We start from the raw sequence: 10162 nt of genomic DNA, 5'->3' as shown, positions 1-10162 counted from the left end.
TTTTTTTTTTTTTTTTTTTTTTTTTTGAGACAGGGTCTCACTGTGTAGTCCAGGCTGGTCTCAAACTCACAGCAATCCTCCTGCCTCAGCCTCCCGACTGCTGGGATTACAGGTGTGCGCCACCACGCGTAGCCTCTCAGATCTTAATTTTTAAACTGCTCCCACAAGTAGACACACTATTCATAGAGATACTGCAATACCCAGTAGACATGTGGAGTGGACAGAAAAAGATCTTACTACACCTTCCAACCTCAGAAATTCACTTAATATATAGCTCTCAAATAGAAAATATATTAGACATTAAGCTAAGAACAAATACTACCCTTAACTTCTAGCCAAAAGGATAGGAAGTTACAGCATAGATTTTTGTCTCCCAGGATGTCTTAGTCTTGCATTGGCCTACACAAGAGTCATGACGATAATGCCCATATCGCATCCTTATCTCCGGTGTGCTGTGTTCATCTCCATCTTTGATGGGTTAGGGTTAGGATAAGGGTTGTTTGTTTTTCTACTGGAGATTGAACCTAGGCCTGTAGCAAATGTCCCTGCCCAGTTCTAGCAGGCTATGAGTGGCACCAGCTTCTTGCTTTCCCAAATTTGTTTATACTGTTTTATATCAGGAGTCAGACTGAAGCCCTGAGTGACTCAGTCATGTGAGCTAGCAGAGTTGGGCCCGTATTGTTCCTTTGCTAATGGCTGTCACCCAGGCTTAGTCCTGGTCTGTGAAGTGGCAGGTTCCTGCTGAACTACAGGCAACTGAGTCCTTTCCCGGGCTGGGGATTTAGCTCAGTGGTTCCGCTGCTTAACTTGCAAGCACAAGGACCTGAGTTTGATCCCTGGTACCAAGAAAAAAAAAATCCTTTCCCCTAAATTATTGCTTCTCACTGACCTTGTGGGTCACTTGCTAATTGCACCTGGTCCCACTACCAGTTTCTTCTATCCTAGAAAGATAAACAGTGCCAACACCCTGACAGCCCTGCCTGGTGCCATCATGAAAGGCATTCAGCAGTAATTCACTAGATGACTTCAAAGCTCCCTAGATCTCTATTCCTTTTCACAATTGTATTTAATAAATACTGGATATGCTTTTGTCTTTGTAGCCTAGAGAAGCCCTGACCAGGTCTCAAGACAGCTATTCTTTAATGTTTAGTGGTACTGTGGTGGCTCACAGGAGGCTGGGACCTACTGCGGTTCTCCAGAGATGTCTATTCCTCCTGACCCTTACATAGATCCTTCATGCTGAGGTATATTCTCAGCCTTTTTTATTTTATTTTATTTTTTGGTACTGGGGATTGAACTCAGACCTTGTGCTTGCGAGGCAGGTGGTGGAAACACTGAGCTAAATCCTTGGCAGCTCTTTTTATTTTTTATTCTTTTGAGACAAAGTCTCACTAAGTCATTACATCGCACAGGGTGGGCATGTACTTGGGCAGTACATTGACTTAGCAAGATCCTGTCTCCAAAGAAAAAATAAGGTCTGGAAATGTAGCTCAGTACAAAGGCCCTGGGTTCAACACCAACCTTTTCCAAATTCTGTGAGACTCAGTCTTTCCCTGCCCAGGCCTCAGCCAAGCACGTGGGAGGTGAGCAGTGGACTCTTGACTGGCAGTGTCGTTGGGCTCAGGAACCTATTGACAGAAGTTGAAGATGGCATGTAGAGGAGAGGAAGTCCCAGAGATTTACTGGCTTGGGTGATGGGTAAGGAGAAAAAGGAAAGAATACTTTCCATATGGGTACATTTAACCTTATTTTTCTTTTTTGGTTGTTTTGAGACAGGGTCTTCCTTTGTAGTCTAGGCTGGCCTTGAATTCACAGTGATCCTCCTGCCTCAGCCTTCTGAATGCTGGGATGACAGGGGTGTGCCATGATACTGTTGGTTTGTTTGTTTTGTTTTGTTTTGAGACAGGATCTCTGTGTTGCTCAGGCTAGTCTCAAACTCCTTTACGCAGTGATCCTCCCGCCTCAGCCTTGAGAGCTGGAGCTACAGGTATATACCACCTTGCTGACTTTAAACTGAACTGGATAAGAACTAAATCAGATTTCCCCATAAAGTCAATGTAGAACCTCACCATTGAATATGATTTGATTCTAATTCAATTCAGGTTATAACCAGAATCATGGAAAGAATCACATTCATGAACCAAGGTACCATTACACCTTAAGTTGTCAAGTAATATAAAAAGATTTATAACAAGCCTGGAATGGTGGTGCATGCCTAGCTGTAATCCCATTTTTTTTTCCTGGTAATTCCATATTCTGCTGTGGGAGGCTGAGGAAGCTAAGTTCAAGCCCATATAGGCAATTTAGCAAGACCTTGTCTCAAAAGTATAATAAGGGCTGGGGATTTAGCTCAGTGGTTCCACTGCCTGCCTCGCAAGCACAAGGACCCGAGTTCTATCCCCGGTACCAAAAAACATAACAAAACAAAAGTGTAATAAAGTGGGGTCATCAGGAATTTAACTCAGTGGTTCCACTGCCCACCTTGCAAGTGCAAGGCCTGAGTTTGATCCCCAGTACCAAAACAAAGGTGTAATAAAGGTCTTGGGTTCAATACCCAGTAGTAGAAAAAAAAATTGCATAATAAAAATAGTGATAGGGGCTGGGGATTTAGCTCAGTGGTTCTGCCTCGTGCCTTGAAAGCACAAGGGCCCAAGTTCAATCCCTGTTACCACAAACAAACAAACAAACAAAACAGTGATAGCTTGGGCAGAAGATTTAGCTCAGTGGTTTCACTGCTTCCTCACAAGCTAAAGGACCTGAGTTTGATTCCTGGTACCAAAAAAACAAACAAAAAAAACCACACACACAACAAAAAAGTGATAGCTTATCTCCTGCCCCACACTGTACCTCTTAACTCACTAAGCTGTTTTTTATTTTGGGGTACCAGGATTGAACTCAAGACCTTGTCCTTGTGGGGCACGCAGAGGAGCTGCTTTTTAAAAATGGTGGGCCGGGGATTTAGCTCAGTGGTTCTTCCACTTCCCTTGCAAGCACAAGAACCAGAGTTTGATCCCCGGTACCAAACAAACAAACAAACAAAAAAACCCAAACAAACAAACAATAAAAATTGTACTTTCTACCGAATAGTCTCTCTGGTGTGAAAAACTATAACAGTACACAAGATCCTAATGGGATAATTAATAGTGTGAAATAGGAAGAAAAGGGCTAAAGGTGTAGGGAAAGTGGGAAGGGTAGGGGAAAGAGAACAAGGGAAAAGAAAAAATATGAGAAAATAAAAAAATGGAAATAAAGTGTTTGTAAATGGGGAGGGGAGGAGGGGTTGAAGGGAGGGCAGGGACAAGGGAAAAAAATGAGAACCAAGACCTGTCATGTGAAGGTAGAGGATCCCAGTAATGAATGTAACTGTATTATATACTTAGGTGGTACCAATAAACTCAATAAAAAGAAAAAAAATTTTACTTTCGTCTGTTTTTATTTTTTGGTAATGGGGATTGAACTGTCCTTGTGCTTGCTAGGCAGGCAGTGGAACCACTGAGCTATCTCCCTGGCTTTTGTCTGTTTTTATTTATAATATGTGTGTGTGTGTGTGTGTGTGTGTGTGTGTGTGTGTGTGTATTTTTTTGGGGGGGTTGAGACAGGGTCTTACTTTATAGTTCGCTTTATAGTCTATGTAGCTCAGGCTGGCCTCAAACTTGTGGCAATCCTCCTGCCTCTGTCTCCGGTGTGCTGGGATTACAGGTGTGATCCACCACGCCTGGCTTTTTTTTTTTTTTTTTTTTTTGTTATCAGGGATCAAACTCCGGTCCTTGTGCTTCTGAGGTAGGTGGCAGAACCACTGAGCTAAATCCCCTGCCCAAATGTACTTTCCTGGCTTTTTATAAATTTTAAAACTCAACACAATATGGAGGAAGTCCAAATACCTGGTTGACCTTGGTTTTAGAACTTTTTCTTTTTTTGTTGTTTAGTTTTTGTTTTTTGAAACGGGGTCTCACAGTATAGTTTAGGCTGGCCTTGAGCTATGTAGCCCAGAATGGCTTCAAACTTGTGGTTATCCTCCTGCCTCAGCCTCCAGTCTATGGTGCTGGGATTACAAGTTTGAGTCAATACTAAAGCTTATTGGTCAACAATGTGTTTCATCTAAAGTAATTCAGTCTTGAGCAAGAAAACAAAACTGAAAGTTTTCAAAGTTCCTGTATCACTTTGTGGTGGCTACAGTAACACAACCTTCTTGATAGGCACAGAAGTACTCACAGGGACTAAGGGGCTGGGAATGGGTATCCAGCAGCCCTGGCACACAGATCTGAAGTCTTATAGCAGAGCGATGCTGTTCCAGGGAGAAGCAGCTTCTCTCCCTTGGGCCCCATCATTCACTGTGACCACAACCTCTCAAGGATCTCTTTTTCTCTCATCAGCCCAAGTGATTATTTTTCCTTTTAAAAGTTGGCTCTAAGGGCTAGGAATTTAACTCAGTGGTTCCACTGCCTGCCTTGCAAGCACAAGGACCAGAATTCCAGGCCCAATAACAGGAACAAAAAAACCAAAAACAACTAAAGTTGGCTCTAACAGATTAACAGGTTTCCTTTAGGCAGATTGGGACATATATGTAACATGCTTCAATTGCCTCCAGCCTTTGCAACAGACGAGGGCACAGATCTGTGGGGACTTGGCAAAGTCCAAACCCCAGCAGCCTGGCCTCAACCTGGGCCTGCTCCAACTCTGAAGGGTTCATTTATCCATTCAGAGCACCCAAGCCTTGCTCAGAGGAAGTTTGGTGTGCCATAAACTTGTCTAGCTGCTTCTAGGACCTCTGGTACCAACTAGTAATATCCTTTAAGCTAGGACAACCAGAAATGCCCAGACATTGCTACTTGTCCCCTAGAAGAAATCACATCTTGGTGAAGAACCATTTATTTCCTCACTGACCCTCCTTCCTCTAGGAGGAAGTCAGCAGCAACAGAGGAAAGGTATCTAGTCTTTTTTTGGTGGGCACCCTGCTGTGGCTGTAACGGTGCTGAGATACTTCATGGTGGGATTGCTAGGGCAGACATTAAATGCCATGCACAGGCAATGAGGTGGGAGGACACAATACTCTACCCCTACCCTTTTCTATTTCATCCCCAGGTCAGGCCAAGGACTCATTTACCCCAGACCAGACTAGGCTATGCAAAAACGTCTAGGCCCTTGAATTTGCCTCAGACTCCTAGTGCTGGGATTAGAGTATACAAGGCTCAAAAGCCATTACAAAAGACCTGGGTTCAATGGTAGTGGTCCTTAGGTTTTGTTCTCATAGCCTTCAAAAGTCCAATCAAGGGGCCAGGGATTTAGCTCAGTCGTTCTACTCCCTGCCTTGCAAGTGCAATGGACCCCTGTACCAATAACAAAAATTCCAATCACTAGGTAATGATCCCATACTAAGGTAAAAAGGGGGTGTCTTTGAGCTCAGTGTCCCTCCCCTTCTGGCATCAGGGACAGAACTCGGGACCTCGAGCTTGAGGAAGGCAGTGGAACTACTGGGCTAAATTCCTGGCCCATTCAGTGTCCCTTTAATGTGTATTTGCTGATGTGTCCTTGGGCTGGAAGACACCACTACACTACAAACTGCTATGGCAAGTTAGACAAAGTCCCCAAGAGCTGTCTCAGAGCTCATTCCTAGTCAGTCCCCAGGAACCATTCCAAAGCAAGAACCACACAATAAGGTGAGAAAACAGCTTTATTATGGAGATGGAAGCAATTACATGCCAAGTTCAACAGCCAGACCTAGACCTGGTCATTCTCTGAAACTTTGACTCCTTCCAGAGAAAGTTCTTTGACTACTGGGATGGTAATGTCCACAATCAGATTTATAGGAGTCATACCCTCTGATCAGCCAACAAAATGTTGCTTTTTGGGCAGCACCGAATCTATGTCAGTTATGTATTAAAATACCAGACACCAACATTCGAACAGATTTCCTGAGACCTGGGAAAAAAAAAAAAATCCATGTTTCAGTAACTGATGATTTTTTTCCTTCCTTGTATAAAGAAAATGTTTGATCCCTCAGACAGTTCCTTCTGAAACAAATTTTCTTCTTCTCCCCCAGCCAGCCCCAGTGGGTTCACCTTTACAGGCTCTGGGGCTAGGACAGGAAGTAAGACTTGTGAATGTCTCATCACTGGGAAATTTTAGCTTAATTCACTTTATATTCATGTGCACTCACCTTTCACTTTGGCTTGAAGCTGAGAAGAAACATGGTTTGCAGCTGGGTTTGGTGGTGTATCCCTGTAATCCTAGCACTCAGGTGGCTAAGACGGGGATCACTGGGAATCCCACACCAGCTTTATCTACATAGTGAGACCCTGTCTTAAAAAACAAAACCAAAACATTATTTCCTTTCTCTGTAAAGTGACTGGGAGTGAAGTCTCAGCTATCACTATTGGTTAGAGAAAACGAACATATACACAGTATAGAGATGTTTATTTCAAGGCATATACATATACCACTACCTAGTCCCCCAAATCACTGTCTATAAAGCCTATTCCTTAACTTTCTATTGTTACTTAGGTGTGCTCAACTCAGAAAATACCTTTCTGTCACAGTGATCAGACTGGGGCGGTATCCAATTCATCATTGGTGAGCAGTATTAATTCATCATTAGTAGTTGAAAGCTGGCCATGTAGACCAGAAGTGCCACCATACCCACATAAGAGGCACAGATTTTGTATGGCAGCACTACAAAGATCTTTACCTGAAATCATTCCCGACCTCCAAATAAGATGCTGGATCTGAAATGTACAAGACTCAATCAGTGATGCCTACATGTAGTATAGTCACCTAAGCAGTTATCCCTAGAAAAAAGAAATCAGATTTCCACATCTCAACAGCAAGTCATCAGCCGAACGAGATTCCATGTAAGTCATCATGCACAGCCCTCAAGAGGCTTTTTTTTTTTTTTTTGGTACTGGGGATTGAACTTGGGACCTTGCATTTGCGAGGCAGGCGGCAAAACCACTGAGCTAAAATCCCTGGCCCAAGCGGCATTTTAAAAAACCTGGCACACATTTAACATGCAACAAAATCACTCACCTTTAAACCAAGTAGGCTGCTGGGAATAGTGCCTGCACAAAATACAAAACTATAGTTGGCAGCAAAGTTCCTCACAACCTATATCCCTCTCCATTCCCATACCTCCCAGTTTCTCAGGTGTTCGTGTGTTTTCATTTCCAGTCATAGTGAGCTAGTTTAATTCATCATGGAAACTGCCTAGTTGGTAAGATCAAAAAAAAAACTGCAACTAACCTCATTGTTGGAAGATCTCCAGTGGTATACAGGAACAACCCTGTATCAGAGAATTATTTAGCAAAGCATTACAAACAGCAAAGTAGCACACGAGCCACTGTTACTGGATGAACTAAAGATAAATGTGCTAGGTATGGACACATTTGCTATGCTAGACAGCTTTGATGGAACATTTTCATCTTTCTCTGTAATCCCAGTGGGTTCACCATTATTTGCTCTGGGGACTAGACAGGATACTTGCTCCTCACTGGCACTGGAGTCCAGCAAGCTACAGTTGGCAAGTACTTGCCACTTTCAACTTTTTCTAGGAGTCCGGAGTCTTGAGACCAGCTGCCATCTAAGAAATAAGGGGAGAACAATAAATGTCACTACAGATAACAGGAGAAAGCAGAAAACCTATGCCTGGATCAGATTTGTTGTCCCATGGATAATGGATTCATGTTTACAACAAAAGCAAGGTAAACATCTTACCATCAGATGGAGGAAAGTATCAGGACAACCTGGGAAAAGGGGAAACAAAAGATTACTTTTAAGTGTTAAGGACAAAAAAAGCATTCTTCATTACCAAAAACTGCCATCAGAACTCTAACATGCTCTTAACTGTCATACTTCACAGAGCATCAGCTTATTGATTCAAATCATCTGACAGTGAAGTGGATGAGGGAAGAGCACACCATTATAAGAACCAACTGTGCTATTGGGCTGCTTTCTCCAAATAATTTCAAGAACAAGGTGGAAGGAGCAAAAGAATGGCAACCATGCTCTCTGGACCATTCACCCTCCTGAGAAGTGTTTTTCACTCAAGGGACAAAATATAACCCAAGCCCTCATTTGGAAAATTACCTGTTTTCATCCTGGGCAGTAACTCAACTCAGGACTGGTTAGGAGATGCTGGAGACAGAAAGAGGCATTGTTCATACTTGAGAATAGACCATGTAAAACTTTCTCTATAGCTATGGTCCACTTCTCAGTATTAAGATGACATCACTCAAGACTCAGCCATATGCTTGTCGTTTATGTTCATCACGGAGTGTCCTCCAAAGTCCTTCCTCCCCACCACGAGATAAACAGTGCACCCACCTGGAGCGTTGCTCCAGCTGGGATACTCGTTGTGTAGAAGGATGGGTCTTCTTTCATTCTTCAAGCAGTGAACTCTTGAGCTGAAGTGCACCTGAAAAGAGAGCACCCTGTACTAACACCTCAGCTTCAAGACATATAAAGTTCAGAGATCTGGTGCAGATGATGCTACTCAGAATTTCTGCTTTCTCCATGGAGCCATCAGAAAGAGAGAGTTCAGTTCTTAAATCATCCTTGCAGCACATCCGAGAGATCTCGCAGTCAGGGACAGGGAGAGCCACGCTACTCACCCGGGAGGGGGAAGGCGGTCTCTGGATCCCGTGTTTAGACGCGCGCCCTGCAAAGAGACAAAAGATATTAGTACCAGGTATATTCTTGCTCCACGGCTGGGAGGGCCATCAGCCGTCCCCTCAGACAGAGTCATCCTCATAGAGGTCAGCACAGGTCTGTGAAGTCCTCATCATAGGGGCGCGGCCACCCGCACACCACCCTCCACCGCGACGGCCATTTTGTCCTTCACGTCCCCTGGTGGCTTCCAGCTCAAGGACCTGCATTAGACCTCTCTTCCCTGGCAACCAAATGGGTACCACAAAGAAAAACGCCTACAGGGCGAAACGCTCCTGAGTTCATTTAAAGGTAACCAGGGACCGGGGATTTAGCTCAGTAGTTCCGCCTCTTGCCTCGAAAGCGCCAGGTCCGAGTTCGATTCTCGGTACCAAAAGCAAAAAAATAACGTTAACCAAGGACCTGAGTTCGATTCCCAGTACCGAAATAAAGTTAACCAGAAGCCCAAAAGACACCACCACAAGAAGACTCACCAACAGCTACATAAAAATGAGACCCTGTGTGCGTCGACGAGATTCTTAAATAGTAACCCGCAGAGGCCCACGGGATTTAGGGCGGGAGTATATCTAGCGCATGCGCATTCAGAAAGGAGAGCGAGCCCAGAGAATTATAGGTAGAAAATTCCTGAGAAGGCTGATGTAACCATTCGCCAATAAACTTGCTGCGGTAAATGTGCGCGTGCGCCCTGCCCAAATCCTGCGGCTGGGAGAGTCGCGCATGCGCCCAAGAGTGGCTCTGCGGCATGAGTTGCGTTTCCTTTTGGTGGTGTGGGTGTTGGCTCCACAGACTCGCTTCCGTCCCTGCACCCTACCATATGCTAGATCTATGAGGCGCCCCGCCGCCGTGGATCCTGCGGAGCCCGAGCTCCCGGGCGACGCCCAGGCCCAGAGGCCGCCTCAGCTCGCAGTCTGAGTCCGACTCAGGGTCACAGCGGGTGGGGGGGGACGGCTCAGGTAGGGCCAGACCCTGGGGATCGCTGTCGGCGCATCCTTCTCCCAGGCCCGGGTGTCCAGGCCAGCGCCCCTCTCACGCCGCGCCTGGTTGGGCTCCGTCGCGGAATCTTGTCTCTAGAGTCATAATAAGTGGGGAATCAACACCCCAATTTCGTAGACCAGAGACCTCGGTCCGAAACCCACCACCCGGCAGCCACTGAAGGGGATCTGGGTGCGACATCCGGGTGTGCACTCAGCCCCATGAGTGCGTGGTGCACGACCTTGGCCGGGCGGGGCCACCACTTAGAAGAGGCGTGAAGGTGCCTCTGGCCTAGCCACCTGGGTGTCGTCCTGCTAATGAGTCGGAGCCCATGCAGTCTGATTCCAGGTCCTAGAGCAAGCAGACCCAGGGACACATACGATCATACTCAGGTCCTGCTTTTCAGCCTTGTTCACGGACACCCAGCTCAACCTAGAAAATTCCCACCCCGAGATTTCAGTAACAGGTGCACATGTACTGCATACATACTTGGCCATGTGCAGTACCAAAGGCTTTTTTTTTTTTTTTTTTT

At 45.2% G+C, this 10162-nt stretch overlaps 1 long non-coding RNA gene and 8 other non-coding genes across 12 annotated transcripts; all 9 read right to left on the bottom strand.

Annotated features, from left to right (window-relative positions):
• Positions 1-166: 166 nt before the first annotated feature.
• LOC117283563 lies at positions 167-355 on the bottom strand. Its single transcript, XR_004514603.1, has one exon. It is a non-coding gene; the product is annotated as a U2 spliceosomal RNA (small nuclear RNA).
• A 5298-nt stretch (positions 356-5653) lies between these two features.
• Positions 5654-9206, bottom strand: LOC104868268. 4 transcript variants are annotated; one of them, XR_781990.2, is made up of 9 exons: positions 8604-9156; positions 8317-8407; positions 8080-8127; positions 7708-7736; positions 7237-7573; positions 7024-7055; positions 6686-6722; positions 6158-6300; positions 5654-5919 (listed from the first exon to the last, which is right to left on the bottom strand). It is a non-coding gene; the product is annotated as an uncharacterized LOC104868268 (long non-coding RNA). The 4 variants fall into 4 exon arrangements; XR_781991.2 differs by having other exon boundaries at positions 6158-6296; XR_781985.3 differs by having other exon boundaries at positions 6158-7573; positions 8604-8650; positions 9132-9206.
• LOC117283551 lies at positions 5993-6118 on the bottom strand. Its single transcript, XR_004514592.1, has one exon. It is a non-coding gene; the product is annotated as a small nucleolar RNA SNORD22 (small nucleolar RNA).
• LOC117283550 lies at positions 6507-6575 on the bottom strand. The gene has a single exon (XR_004514591.1). It is a non-coding gene; the product is annotated as a small nucleolar RNA SNORD31 (small nucleolar RNA).
• Positions 6795-6864, bottom strand: LOC117283601. Its single transcript, XR_004514628.1, has one exon. It is a non-coding gene; the product is annotated as a small nucleolar RNA SNORD30 (small nucleolar RNA).
• On the bottom strand, positions 7132-7196 carry LOC117283597. The gene has a single exon (XR_004514624.1). It is a non-coding gene; the product is annotated as a small nucleolar RNA SNORD29 (small nucleolar RNA).
• On the bottom strand, positions 7809-7883 carry LOC117283598. The gene has a single exon (XR_004514625.1). It is a non-coding gene; the product is annotated as a small nucleolar RNA SNORD28 (small nucleolar RNA).
• Positions 8199-8268, bottom strand: LOC117283599. Its single transcript, XR_004514626.1, has one exon. It is a non-coding gene; the product is annotated as a small nucleolar RNA SNORD27 (small nucleolar RNA).
• LOC117283600 lies at positions 8481-8553 on the bottom strand. The gene has a single exon (XR_004514627.1). It is a non-coding gene; the product is annotated as a small nucleolar RNA SNORD26 (small nucleolar RNA).
• Positions 9207-10162: the final 956 nt, after the last annotated feature.

Source organism: Fukomys damarensis, unplaced genomic scaffold, assembly GCF_012274545.1.
Source record: "Fukomys damarensis isolate Sample0158 unplaced genomic scaffold, DMR_v1.0_HiC HiC_scaffold_27, whole genome shotgun sequence".
Classification (NCBI taxonomy): Eukaryota; Metazoa; Chordata; class Mammalia; order Rodentia; family Bathyergidae; genus Fukomys; species Fukomys damarensis.
Note: the sequence above shows the minus strand (reverse complement) of the source record. Positions and strands in the feature narration are given on the sequence as shown.